Source organism: Herpailurus yagouaroundi, unplaced genomic scaffold (genome assembly GCF_014898765.1).
Source record: "Herpailurus yagouaroundi ecotype Mexico unplaced genomic scaffold, PumYag 162, whole genome shotgun sequence".
In the NCBI taxonomy this organism is placed as follows: Eukaryota; Metazoa; Chordata; class Mammalia; order Carnivora; family Felidae; genus Herpailurus; species Herpailurus yagouaroundi.
The window spans coordinates 27,410,391-27,424,778 of record NW_024412403.1 but is presented as its reverse complement, the minus strand read 5'-3'; the positions used below and the strand labels follow the sequence as shown (position 1 = coordinate 27,424,778).

The window sequence follows — 14,388 nt, the reverse complement described above, 5'->3', positions numbered from 1 at the left end:
CACCTTAATTCATGTAATTAATTTATGTTGCTGGGTTTCTGTAAGAATATGAGTTTTAGACATCTGGGTATATAATAAGCACACTAAGTAAATTTTCTGGAAAAATATGTATTTTTTTAATGTTTTTTTTTTTATTTTTGAGAGAGAGAGAGAGACAGAGCATGTGCAGGGGAGGAACAGAGAGAGAGGGAGACACAGAATCCGAAGTGGGCTCCCGGCTCTGAGCTGTCAGCACAGAGCCTGATGTGAGGCTCGAACTCATGAACTGTGAGATCATGAACTGAGCTGAAGTCAGATGCTTAACAGACCAAGCCACTCAGGTAGCCCAAAATACATATTTTTAAGTAATGACTGAGTTGATGACATCAGAGAATGCAAACTTGTTTTTTGGAAGTTGCTCCTAAATACTAAATTATCATGGGGGGGGGGGGTCATGGATTAGTATTGTACATCATATATCAAAGTTATATACATTGTTACATTAATTTGTCTTTCTTATGTTTAAAAGAATACATATTGACTTGATTGTTTGTGCAATGTAAGAATTATTCACCCTAGAGACATGCTTTGCTTTTATATGGTTGCACAATATCTAATAAAAGTGTTTCAAGATACTTTGAAAACATAATTCAGGGGCGCCTGGGTGGCACAGTCAGTTAAGCGTCCGACTTCAATCAGGTCACGATCTCGCGGTCCGTGAGTTCGAGCCCCGCGTCAGGCTCTGGGCTGATGGCTCAGAGCCTGGAGCCTGTTTCCGATTCTGTCTCCCTCTCTCTCTGCCCCTCCCCCGTTCATGCTCTGTCTCTCTCTGTCCCAAAAATAAATAAACGTTGAAAAAAAAAAAAAAGAAAACATAATTCATATTACTTTTCTGTTCTTCTTAGTAATAAGCTAAAGAAATAACTTCACAGATGTGAAAGTAGGTATAAGAATTCTATGTGACCTGGAGAAATTTGCTATTAAAATCCATTCTTACATAAATATATTTTTAGAGTCCTCAATCAAAAAAAAATTTTTGAAGTTTTGTTGAACTTTTACTTGTCTGTTTTTTGTAAAACTAAATAGAAATGATTATATGCTAATATAGATATTTCCATATTGTCTGAGCCTTAATTCTTAATCAAGGGGTGTGTGTGTGTGTGTGTGTGTGTGTGTGTGTGTGTATGTATACATTCTGTGGAAAGAATGTGAGAAAAAAAAAAAGGCCAGAGGAAAAAGGGCTCAGTTTCAAAGTACACATGCTGTGTAATTTAATCCAGTATTATATGAGCTTTTGAGCAGAAACTTAGGTGAACTGGATCTCATATTTTATATGGAATGTTTTTGAGAATCATGAGGCAACAATTTGAAATATTTCCACTTGATTCACTGAAACATCAGTAAATACCACAAAGTACTTTTCTCTTTGGTGTCTGAATTTAACTTGGTGACTCCTAGATTTGGAATGTGTTGAAATAAAGTTGTTTATCTTAAAATATGAAACAATATGGGCACTGACCAATTCATAGAGACAAATGGCAGGCTCTCCAGAAGTATAACAAAACATTGCAGGGAGAAAATGTCTGTGTGACAAAGAGAAATAGTACCCTGTTATCCTTATTTCATGTTAGCTAGGCCAACAACTTCATTTGTAAGAAAATGGAGAAGAAAAATCTGGCCAAGGAAATGACTGATTCCTGGCCTTAGTAAGCAAGGAATCATTTCCTCTGGATTGTGTTGCTGCTCGATTCACTTATTCCCTAGTGTCTCCTGAGCACTTACAATGTGCCAGGAATGATCAACACAGAATTGACCCCACCTCCATGAAGCTTACAGTCTAGTAGCACAGGGAGTTAGAAAAAGAAAATGTTAACTGTCACAAGTATTGAAAAGAAGGAGTGCAAAGGAATAAATGGGCTAGTGGAGTAAGGCTTGTCTGAAGAAGTAGCACAATAGTTAAAATTTGGAGGACGGATAAACATCAGGCAAAAAAGAAGGGGAAGGGAGCTGTGCAGTGTCTTTATTATTGAGACACATAGGAAAGGTAAAAACTACACATAGAATATACATGCCAACCTCAGACTGTTATGGCTAGCTGGGGGGCACTGGAAGGGACAGGGAATGTGTTGGGTAGAACTTAGGTTACAAAAAAGTATTTATTTAGCATGAGGCTTACATTCTAGAAAAGGATACAGATAATAAGCATTTTAGTAAATAAATAGATTATGTAATAGGTGGTAGTTATTGCTATGAAAAATAAAGCAAAACAAGATAGAAAGGCTAGGGAGGGATGCCATTTCAGGTGGAGTGGTAGGGGAAATTCTTTCTGTGCAGACACCTGAATAAAATGAGGTAATGAGCTATGTTCTATTTTATTTTTTTAAGAACTAGAGAAAAAAGGATAACTGAGGCAAGCATGGCATAATGGTAATGCCTATTTAATATTGGTTGGATAATTACAGCTTGCTTTATAAGTTTTGATACTTCTATACATTTTGAAGTATTTGTAAAATAATTACATAAAGCATATGCCTTCAGTCAGTGGGAAAAAGCCTAGTGTCTACAAAGTCCTGGAAAAATCCAGGTTAGCACCAACAGTAAAGTAGGAGTTTCATGTGGGACAAGCCTGGAGAATTGGGTAGTTGCTAAACCAGCAGGTCCTTGTAGGCTCTGTTAAGGATTTTAGACTTCAGTCTAAGGGCAATGGAAAGGCATTGAAGGATTTTAAGCATGAGTAGGAGTATAGGATTAAATCTGCATTTTGAAGAACTTAAGAATTTATATTTAAGAAATTTTAAGCTGGCATCTACCATTTGCCAGGCTCAATACTAGGTATGGGAGGACATAGTAGTGACAGGTCTTTACACACGGAGAACTGGAAGTCTAGACACGGGAGAAATTTTTGTAGTCCTCTGTGGATGAGCTCGCTGGCTAGATATTTTGAGATCTGTCTGTCAGTTTGTTCTGCACCTTCAGCAACCTGCATGTTATCTTTGATAACATTGGCCAATCTTTGAGAAAGATCGGGTAATCACCTTGATTTTAATGGCTTTGAGAATTTTAGTAACTCACTACTTCATTAAATGGGGAGAAAAAATTGTTTTGTGTAATTGAGTAGCTTTTTATATGCCATTTTCCAGTTTCCTATTGTATCCATATAATATTTATGATTTTTCTCCAAATTTGAGGCTTCTAACATTTCAAGGCCAAGGAGTCCAAGGCAAAGGACAGAAGAACTATGTGAGGGGCATATTCATTGCTGAACAAGACAAAACAAAAAATATCCCTTTGCAGTGTCATTTGAGAATTGGAACTCTGTACATTTGCTAAAAAGGGATTTAAAATTCAAGTATCAGTGAGAAGGAAACTTAAGATTTTTGAGGTAGTGTGTGTCTTCTGTCCAAGAAACATACTGTAAGTGATTTGCTAAGAAACATATTGTAAGTGATTTGCTACTGCTGAGGACATGGAAAAAGTGATAAAGATGAACTCTTGATGAGCGTATATGAATATATGAAAGGGTGTCAAGTAATTTCAAAGGACTGGTTTAGAATCTTGAGCACTTTTTTCTGACTTTGAAATTTTTCATTGATTTGATGTTATTCCCCTAGTGTTTTATCATTTTCTACAAAATTCAAGTGATAAACTTCTTAGACAGATGAAGTTCATTGTTTGCCATATAGAAAAAGTGAATATTAGTCAAATGAAGTTATTGACCCGTCCTCTTCAGTTGTAGAAAATGGAGCTGCCAACTTTCTTCAGTGTCTTAAGTGATTTATTGACTTAGGCATTAATTTCATAAGAACTTAGATTTTATTTAAGTGGACCCCGTATAGACTAAACCACCTTAAATTTATCACAAAACAAGAGCAATTATCATTCTGGGTCATGGTAGACTATTAAACCTTAATCTTTGGAGCATCTAAAACTGGAAACAAATTATTCTTGAAAACAAATTATTGCATCAAGACTGTAATACTTATAGAGGAATTCTGAGAAAGAAAACAACGTATAGCTAATATTGACATTTGTTTTTAAGATAATCATGGATATGATATCTTAAACAATTAATTGGAATGTTAAAAACATTAATTAATTAATGTTTATGATATAAACAATTAATTGGAATTTGCCAAGTTTGAGTCAGTATAACTTTATAGGTCCCCAAATTAGAATTGATTAAATTAATTTATTTGGGGCCAGGGAACAAAATCATGAGTAAAATAAGATTGTGAAAAATAAAGTGTGGGAATGCTAAAATCAGAAAATGGGGGGCCTTGCTTTTTAATTCTTTTATTTGTTACCACATGGGTTAACCCCAAGGAAAAAACAGAATTGCATTTCTGATTTGAAGAGCTTTTCCCTTACTTTTCTAACTCAAATTTAATGCAGTACCATATAGTAGAAAAACAAATGGATTCATAGTGTGCTAACTTAAGATTTAGTGCCACCTTTCTCACTAACAATTAGATGAGCTGACATAATGATTATATAACCATTTTGCCTTCACTTTCTTGAATAACACCTACTCCAGAACTTTTATAAGAGTGACATTAAGTAATTAAGGAGCATGTTTTGAAGACTTTTAAGATATGATGGAAACATAAAGTATTGCAATTATTACACTAGATATTAGGGATTGAGAGAATTGACATGAGGGTGGAAGGAACCTTGTGTTTTAGCCTTCAGAGGGTCAGTAAGGTGGCATTGCAGGAACTGGGCTTCAGAGTGACAGAGACCCAGATCAAAGCCTTGCCTTTGCCTTGGTCTTTCCCATGTTATGAAGTTACTTATTCCTCTTAAGTATCTATTTCTTTTAAATTTTTTTTTCAACGTTTATTTATTTTTGGGACAGAGAGAGACAGAGCATGAACGGGGGAGGGGCAGAGAGAGAGGGAGACACAGAATCGGAAACAGGCTCCAGGCTCTGAGCCATCAGCCCAGAGCCCGACGCGGGGCTTGAACTCACGGACCGCGAGATCGTGACCTGGCTGAAGTCGGACGCTTAACCGACTGCGCCACCCAGGCGCCCCAAGTATCTATTTCTTATCTATGAAATGGAAATAATAATAATGAGCTTCAACTAACATGTGGAAGTGGCCTAAGTGAAATGCAGCTCACTGACTTCCTTTCTGGTCCATTCTCTTTATTCACTGTATTTTATTTCCAGATATTTACATATAATATTTTTGCAATCAATTGTGTGCTACAAAAATTTGCGGTGTATGTTGTTATCCCATTTTACGGAAAGATCACATGGTGACATGAAGGAGAATCTCAGGCTCAAACATCCATAATGGCAGAACCAGGGTGATTGATGATAACCTCTAGGAACCAGTGTGATCTTTTCTTTGTGTTCTTCTCCGTCCTGATTTTCTTGATCTTCCCACTTTATCTAAAATCATACCACCAACTCCTCACTTCCCCACTTCCTTACTTTATTTCTCTTCATAGCACTTACCACCATTTGTCATGTTATATGTCTACTTACAAATTAATTACTTTTGGTAGTTTATAAGCTCTGTAAGAACAAAAATTTATTATTTTATTTTTTTTCCAACGTTTATTTATTTTTGGGACAGAGAGAGACAGAGCATGAACGGGGGAGGGGCAGAGAGAGAGGGAGACACAGAATTGGAAACAGGCTCCAGGCTCTGAGCCATCAGCCCAGAGCCTGACGCGGGGCTCAAACTCACGGACCGCGAGATCGTGACCTGGCTGAAGTCGGACGCTTAACCGACTGCGCCACCCAGGCGCCCCAAAAATTTATTATTTTAGATGTAACCTTCCCTTAATGAAAACCATCAATTATTTTGTATTTTCCAAAACAAATGTCGAGATATTTTTAGAAATAAGATACTTTGAATTTCATTTATTGCAAAAGAAAGTACATTTAAAGAGGGCATGTGCATGTGTGTTTTTAATAAATGGCATTAAACTTACTTTGTCATGTATATAACAAACATAGCTCAAAATTCCACTTCCTGGAACTGTGATTTTAAAGTACAGCACATTTTACTTGCGTGGAGATTTTTATTCCAGAAAGGTATCAAACATGACAGTCTGACAGTCTGTCATTGGGATGCCTTCACCGTTTTTCTCAGATCAACTGACAAGACCTCAGCTGGGCCTCTACAAGTTGCTTAAGAACACTTCTAGAACCATCCTAATGGGCATATTCCAACTGTCACTTGGTGGGAAAAAAAAAAGGAAAAAAAAAGATCACTAGAGATCAATCTCTCTACAGCGGGTCTCTTGGCAGAAAACCAGTCATATCATTCTCTCCAATTGAGCCTTTGTGGGGAAAAAGGGCTTATCAAATTCCTTGGACATGAAGTTACTGTTGAAACTGTTCTCAAAACATGCTATCTAGCACCATGCAAGGAAGTTTGACTTTTGAAAGGTCAGGAGTGACCTTTATAATGATTTAGATCATCTTATGATTGTTAAGAAGTAGAAAGGGTTATAATACTATAAAAGCTTTGGGTCTTATCCCCTTTTGTGAGAAGACTCTGTTAGTGCCATTAACTAAGCCACAACTTCCTGATGTAATTATTAAACAGACCAAAACTTAGACACTAACATACCCCTCACCTACCCCAAACTTGGATTCAAAGTGTAGACTGGGGCCATTCAAACTGTGGGAACAGAAGAGAAAATGGAGTGTGTAAGAGGCCAGGTGGAAACAATATATTTATTTCTTATGAACAAATATCATGCTTGGTGAATAGTTAAGGTCAAAAAAATTAGTGTTATCAAATACAGCTTTATATTTTAATCTTGTGTTTATATTTTGTTGGGTAAATAGAAGACTATAGGTTTTCAAGAAAAAATATACTAGCAGAGAATCTAGTAATGGACATTATTTAATGTGAATCCTGAAGAGAGACTGGAAGTGAGCCTCAGAGCTAAAAATATGACAGTTTTAATGCTCGCTTTTCCTAAAATGGCTATACTAAGCTTAGTGGAAATCAAAATAAAACGTATGCTGTGATAATAAAGTTAGGCTTTACTCAGACATTATAGTATATGTCTAATTCATTTATACATCTGTAAAATAAGAGGACTTATGTAGACAATCAAAAAGCTTTTAATGATACTGTTAAATTTTATTTTAATAAATGTGTTGTCTAATTCTCTAATGTCCATTATGAAGATCATTCTTATTTTATGTTAGAGGTGTATAGTGTAGACAAAACAAAGTTGGTGTTTCTTATGTGCTTCCGTAGAAATGCTAACGTCTAATTTTGCTCCTATTCTTCAAATGCGTTGAACACCTTGCTCTCTTTGTACAATATACACTTGTTGTGACCTCCTATTTTGATGAAAGAACTAAAGCCTTTAGGAATGAAAGCTTAAATACATTTATACCATATTTTAAATTCTCTTGGTTGTTCAAATTGGATTTTTCTAAAAGAGGAGATCTTTTAAGTGTTTGTGCTAGCATCTTAGTAAGAAATAGTCTCTTCAGTGGAAGAAGAGGAGAGCAAAGAGCAAGAAGAGTTTCTAACTAATTTTATATTAAAAATAGTAACTTGACATTTACTTCTTTGTCCTCCAACTGTCTACAAAATCCTGCCTTCTACATTATGGTAATCTTGCCTTAAATTGGCAGTCATTGGGACCATGTATGTCGCTTTGAAGCTTGTAGACATGTTTATTTACCATAATTACCTGATTTTAGAGATATTAAAAAGCCAAAACTCTAGTCCTTAGTCAAGCATATTTAAGAACATAAAATACATAATGGACAGAAGTGTATATTTCGATATTTAACTATATTTGCTTATATACAATGCAATTGTGCCCACCCACTATGGTGTCTATATGTGTCTGTGTTTATATCTGTATATCTATAAAATAAGATGGCTGAACCATAGTCATATGGCTTCTTGCAGAAAAATGTAGGACCACTTTCTACTTGACTGATTACTGAAATTTCAAAGAAACATGTTCTTCGAAATTTATTCTGTGACTTTATTTCTCTTAAATATGGTTGGATTAAGTTGCTTAAACTTTGGCACTAAAAAAGTTGTCTCAGCATTCTTCCTTCATGATTTAAGCAGAATTGAAAACTTGGAATAATAAAATCCAGCAAATACATCTTTTTACTAAATAATGCTTTATCTTCTTAAAGTCACTAGCTACTTTAGCTAGATCTACTGCTCCAGTAATTTAAATCTCTCATTTTGGAAACATCTTTTATCTAATGTGTTTTTTAATATCTGATACAGCTTTTACATTTATGACACTTATCCTTTGACATTCTGCAAAGGAAGCATGAATTAATCATTGGGTTTGTCCAGCAAGGGCACAGGTATCTTACTGATGCTGTGAGCCTCCATCGTGGCACACGCAAGCTGTTTCTGCAATTCCAGCACAAGAAAACATCCCCACAGCTGATTCATTGCTGCTTTCTCAGGTCCCAGTCTCTTAAAATTCTAGGTCTTGATAGAACAGAGGTGGATTCTGTGTGCATGTAATATTGATTCTGTTATTGAACTTTCTGAAGATATAGAGGTTACTGCTAACGTCAAAACAAACTGGGCCAGAGGTTATTGTCTTTCGAGAGCATGTACAAGAAATGGTTTAATAAGCAATTGTTGTTGTTACTGAAATTATATTGCATTAATTAAGAATCACAAGTTAATTGTATATTTTAAAAAAAGAGGCCTAGCCAGAAAGCAAAGGGGATTGATTTTATGACTATGTATAATAGTACAGGTTGGTTCAGAAAGGGAAAGCATTTGTTAAAGAGCAATGGTAGATTTCCTTTGAATGCTGCCTAGAAAACAGATTTTATGTGAAGTACTACTGGGTGGATTCTCTTCTGTCCAGCTAGTGGTGTTATTCATGTGCGTTTTCTCTTGATTTTTTCCTGCTTGCTCCCCTTCATTTGTAAGCAGCTTAAGAACAGAATCCTGTCATCTGATTCTTTGGTATCTCCCTTCAGCAAGGAAAGAAGTTTTGAATGAAGTAGAGGTAATACATATTGATGACACAGGTCATTCATTCAGGCAGGAGTATGAAGCTTCATCAAGGAGATGGAACTTACCAAGAGCAGAATACGCAATCCCACTCTCTCTACTTCCTTCCAATCCTGGAAAGTTACAAAGAATTAAATATTGTAATGCTGTGGGATGAGTATGAGTATAAGGTATTGAGGACCCTTCGTCCTGCCTTGAGCTAGCTGTGCAACCTTTCTGTGCCTTGTAAAGTGATGATGTTGGACCAGTTGAGTTAAAAAAAATTTTTTTATGTTTATTTTTGAGAGACAGAGGGAGAGACAGAGCTTAAATGGGGGAGGGGCAGAGAAAGAGGGGGGACACAGAATCTGAATCAGGCTCCAGGCTCTGAGCTGTCAGCATAGATCCCGAAGCAGGGCTTAAACCCGTGAACCATGAGAGCATGACCTGAGCCGAAGTCAGACATCCAACCCACTGAGCCATCCAGGTGCCTCTGTACCCGTTAATTTTTAAGCTGACCTCTAGTTCTAATACCAGTTCTGTTCTAATGATAGTCACCAGAGTTTCCTTATAGCAATTTCCTATGCCAAGTAACATCTGTCTAAAATCTCCAAAATGTAGGATTTGATTTTATTCCAAGCTGAAATCTTGAGATCATATGCACAAAACGGACTACAATTAGTACCTATATTTTTAATTGCATAAAAAAAGATGTTATTGGGGCGCCTGGGTGGCTCAGTTGGTTGAGCGGCCGACTTCGGCTCAGGTCATGATCTCGCAGTCCGTGAGTTTGAGCCCCGCGTCGGGCTCTGTGCTGACCGCTCAGAGCCTGGAGCCTGTTTCCGATTCTGTGTCTCCCTCTCACTCTGCCCCTCCCCTGTTCATGCTCTGTCTCTCTCTGTCCCAAAAATAAATAAAAAACGTTGAAAAAAAATGCATTTCAAAAATAAATAAACGTTAAAAAAAATTAAAAAAGATGTTATTAAATCTGGAAATCTTTGTTTTGTAAGTTGTCTTTCTTCATTTTAGCCATATGGTGTAATTTTACTTTTTCCTTGCCACCTTTACCAACTGTCAATAGTAAAATTATTAAATTGGCTTATAGTTGTGAACAAGAGTCCTAATCACTACATCCACACGCTACAGATAGCAAAAATGCTCCATCCACACGTCTTTACTCTAATGTTTGTGTGCACTATGTCACCTTCAGTGTTGCCAGATTCATGTGTATTTGTGGATGAAACCGTCAATGCCTTGCCACAGTAAATAGCTCTCACCGCCCCCCCCCCCAGAGGGGGGTCGCCTGGGTGTTTCAGTTGGTCATGATCCCACTGTTCCTGAGTTTGAGCCCCGCATTGGGCTCTGTGCTGAAGCTCAGAGCCTTGGGCCTGCTTTGGATTCTGTCTCCCTTTCTCTCTGCCCCTGCTCCGCTCAAGCTCTGTCCCTCTCTCTCTCTCTCAAAAAAAAAAAAAAAAAAAAAGATTGCCCCCCCCCCCCCCCGCAAAGAGACCACTAACATGGTGTTGGTTTTAATATTCAAACAATCCTGCTGTTTTATTCTTCTCTATCTCATCTACATTCTATTTCTCTTGTAGGGTATTCTTGAAGTTAATCAGAGAAATATTCATGCACCTGTAAAGGTAGGAAAAAGAAACTTTTCTGGTTATAAAATATGTTGTGTTTGTTTTAGCTGTGTTGCAATAATTTATTCATCATGTCAGACATAGCTAGAATTGATGTTGCTTATTCTGAATAATCGAAAATCTACTTGTTTCCTAAACTTGAAATCATCCAACACATAGTATTTAATCATCAGTTTGAATTTCTCTTCCATACTATTACATACCACTATATATAATATACATACCACTATGTATAATACTATAGTATAGTATTATAATTTATGTTTACGGTAGACAGAATTTAGTCTTTCTTTTACATTTTTATATTACTCTCTCCATAATTTTAGGGTGGTGAGACATATCATATACAATTTTCACACATCAAGAAGGCAGTTTTTTAATATGTACATTTGTGTATAATAATACATGTAATATATTATTAGAAACTGAGATTCTTTTGTCTACCCTAATTTCATATTTTTCTTGTTATTTTAAGCCTATAATTTTTGAAGAAATAACCAAGTAACCACAAGTATAATTAGCTATCAGTGATTTAGTAATATAAATATTAATTTGGAAGAATTTACTTCATTATTAGCTTTACTTAATATGAGCGCCAGAAAAGGTGGTCCCTTTCTTGGCTAGGACCTATGTGAAGATAAATTTAGAATTTCTAGTCTAGTAAATACTTCTCTGATAATAGCTTAATTGTAGCTATTTCAAACCCAATTGTTTAATTGTGGTGAATCATATGCAAATCGTTCAGATGTAGGTCAACCCCCACTCCCACATTCCAGTACCTTTTTGCTAAATTCAAGACAAATTGCTCAATGCTTAAAAGAGACAGAACAGTGCAAATCAAAGACATAAGACTAAAATCAAAACAACAATAACATAACCACCAGTGGGCCAGGAGTCAGAAAGTTCTCCTGAAGACGGTACAGCAGGTTGCACGGATCTATACCTTTGTTCATGATCTCTTGTGTTGGCTGTGTGTTTGTACACGATAGTTTGCTCACTGCTCATGCGATTTGTGGCTGGCAAAGCATGGTGCCTCTAGAATACTAAGTTTCCTCATCTGCAAATTGCATGTAATATCTTTCTTGCCCACTTGTTGAACTGAAATGAAGATGCAGTAGAACAAGGAATGTAAAATAAATGTGTGATGACTCTAATCCCATATGGGAAGAGCATGTTATTTTTGGTGGTTTGGTTGAGGGAAGAACAAGCAGCAAGCCTCACTGATGGGAAAGAATATCTTGTGTAGCTCTGGGTGAGACCAACCGAGATATATTGTAGTGGCGGAAGCTAAAGAAATTCTTCATTTTTCCAGCTGTTATATTCCATATTCAGCCTTTGTGATGGAGCATTGTATCATTTTCTCATAAATCATTGAGGTTTTATGACTGTATTTAATTTTTATATGTTGCCAACTATACTTTCAAAGAAAAAGATTTATTTCCAGCCACTAAAGCATTGAAAAGTGATAAAGCAGCTTCATGAATTTGCTACAGTTGTTGTTTTTTATCTTTAAGAAATTGTTGCCAGTGTTTTCGCATATTGACAGAAAATTGTGAACCTTACTGATGAAAAACTATTTTGGGTTTAATCCTAATAAAATTAAAATCCTGTCTTAATATAAAAATAATTTTTAAAATTATCATTCTTCACTGGAATTTGATTGTTGAATAATTTGAATTTCTATTTTCATATAATTTATAATTTTTAACAGTTTCTATAGTTTATCTTGAATCAAATTATTCATTCATGGTAATTATTGAATTAAATTACTGAGATTAAAAGTAATAGCAATTTTTCTAGTTTATAGAATGGGGAATTGGGGCGCCTGGGTGGCTCAGTCGGTTGAGCGTCCGGCTTCGGCTCAGGTCATGATCTCGTGGTCCGTGAGTTCAAGCCCCGCGTCAGGCTCTGTGCTGACCGCTCAGAGCCTGGAGCCTGTTTCAGATTCTGTGTCTCCCTCTCTCTCTGACCCTCCCCCGTTCATGCTCTGTCTCTCTCTGTCTCAAAAATAAATAAACATTAAAAAAAAATAGAATGGGGAAAACAGATGGTGTGTACTTTTCTTCTTTCAATGGAAATATTTTTATTTGAATTATTTAAAATAAAAAAATACAGAATTATACTAAACAGAAAATTATTTATTTCCTTCAGTATTAGCTAGTACTAAAAGTTTTGCTGGAGCATTATATCCACCAAATCCTTTCTTTATATAGATTAACATTATATATATATATATATATAATATATGTGGGTGTGTGTATATATGTATACACACACACACAGACATCAATATCAGTATGTGCACATAATGCTTTTTTTTCAAGTTTATTTACTTATTTTGAGAGAGAGAGAGAGAGAGAGAGAATGCAAATGGAGGAGGGGCAGAGAGAGAGATTGGGAGAGAGAGAAAATCAAGTGCAAAGACCACATGCGGGACTTGAACTCACAAACCACAAGATCATGACCTGAGCCAAAGTCGGACGCATAACTGACTAAGCCAGGTGCCCCACATTATGCTTTTTATGCAGACAGACTGGGTCCAAAGACCCAGAGAAGGGTCCCACAGAACCAGCCAATAGGGTCCTTGGCTTCACACAGGATAGAAATCAAACATGAGGCAGAGAAAGTGGAAACAGAGTTTATTAAATAGTGTAAGTGACAGGTAGAGAATAGCAGATGGAATATCCAGGATACTCAGAAAGGAAAGCAGAATGAGTCTCATCATTTCTTGGGGCAAGGGGTTTATGCTAGAAAAGGGTCTAGGGTACGTGTTCCTCTAGGAATCCAGGGTAAGGTCCAATCAAAGGCAAGTGTCTGGTGAACAATAGGTGTTACTCCATAAATCACAGAAGGAGTGGTATTAATACCAACATCAGCCGAGGTTTGTTTTAAGCTAATGTCCTGGAATGTGTTTGGGATCTGGCTTTTCTAAGGTGTTAAAAGGTGTTTGGGGCCTAAGACAAAACGCAGAGAAGGATTAACTTTCTTGCTTCCCCCTTGAAGTGGGAACAGAGCTTACTTAGCTTACTCAGAAGCAAAATATGGAGCATAAGTAAAAATTTAGCATAAAAACAGCAGAGATGGATCCTTTCTAAAATGGAGTGTATTCAGCTTCTCTACCTTATTTTCATACCATATATGTGATTATGGTTTTTGCTTTTTCATGGTGAACATCTTTCTAAGTCACTATATGTTATCCCTTTTATCCTTTTTAATGGCGGCATGTTAGACAACTTTTTCCCATTTGCCATGATTTATGTAATATATCCTCTAACCTTTTGTGTTTTTTTTAATTTTTAATTTTAATACCCGGTGTTTATTGCAACGAGTGCACTCCTTAATCCCCATCACCTGTTTCACCCACCTACCCACCTACCTCCCCTCTGATAACCGTCAGTTTACTCTCTGTAGTTAACATTCTGCTTCTTGGTTTGTCTCTCTTTTTTCCCCCTTTGCTCATGTGTTTTGTTTCTTAAATTCCACATATGTGGAAAATGTGGTATGTGTCCTCTCTGACTGACTTATTTTACTTAGCATTCTACTCTCTAACTCCATTCATGTCATTGGTAATGGCAAGAGTTCATTCTTTTTTATGGCTGAATAATATTCCATTGTGTATATATACACATCATGTTCTTTATCCATTCATTAGTTAATGGGCACTTGGGCTGCTTCCATATCTTGAGAGTTCCCCTTTCTCCACATCCTCACCACACCTGTTGTTTCTTGTGTTGTTGATTTAGCCATTCTGATGGGTATGAGGTAATATCTCATTGTGGTTTTGATTTGTATTTCTCTGA

The 14,388-nt window shown here is 36.4% G+C and overlaps 1 long non-coding RNA gene across 1 annotated transcript in view; it reads left to right on the top strand.

Annotated features, from left to right (window-relative positions):
* LOC121036070 (uncharacterized) overlaps positions 1-14,388 on the top strand; it is a 384,864-nt gene that overhangs the window by 244,748 nt on the left and 125,728 nt on the right. The window contains exon 4 of the long non-coding RNA XR_005793219.1: positions 10,541-10,585. This is a non-coding gene — a long non-coding RNA (uncharacterized LOC121036070). The remainder of the gene's footprint in view (positions 1-10,540; positions 10,586-14,388) is intronic.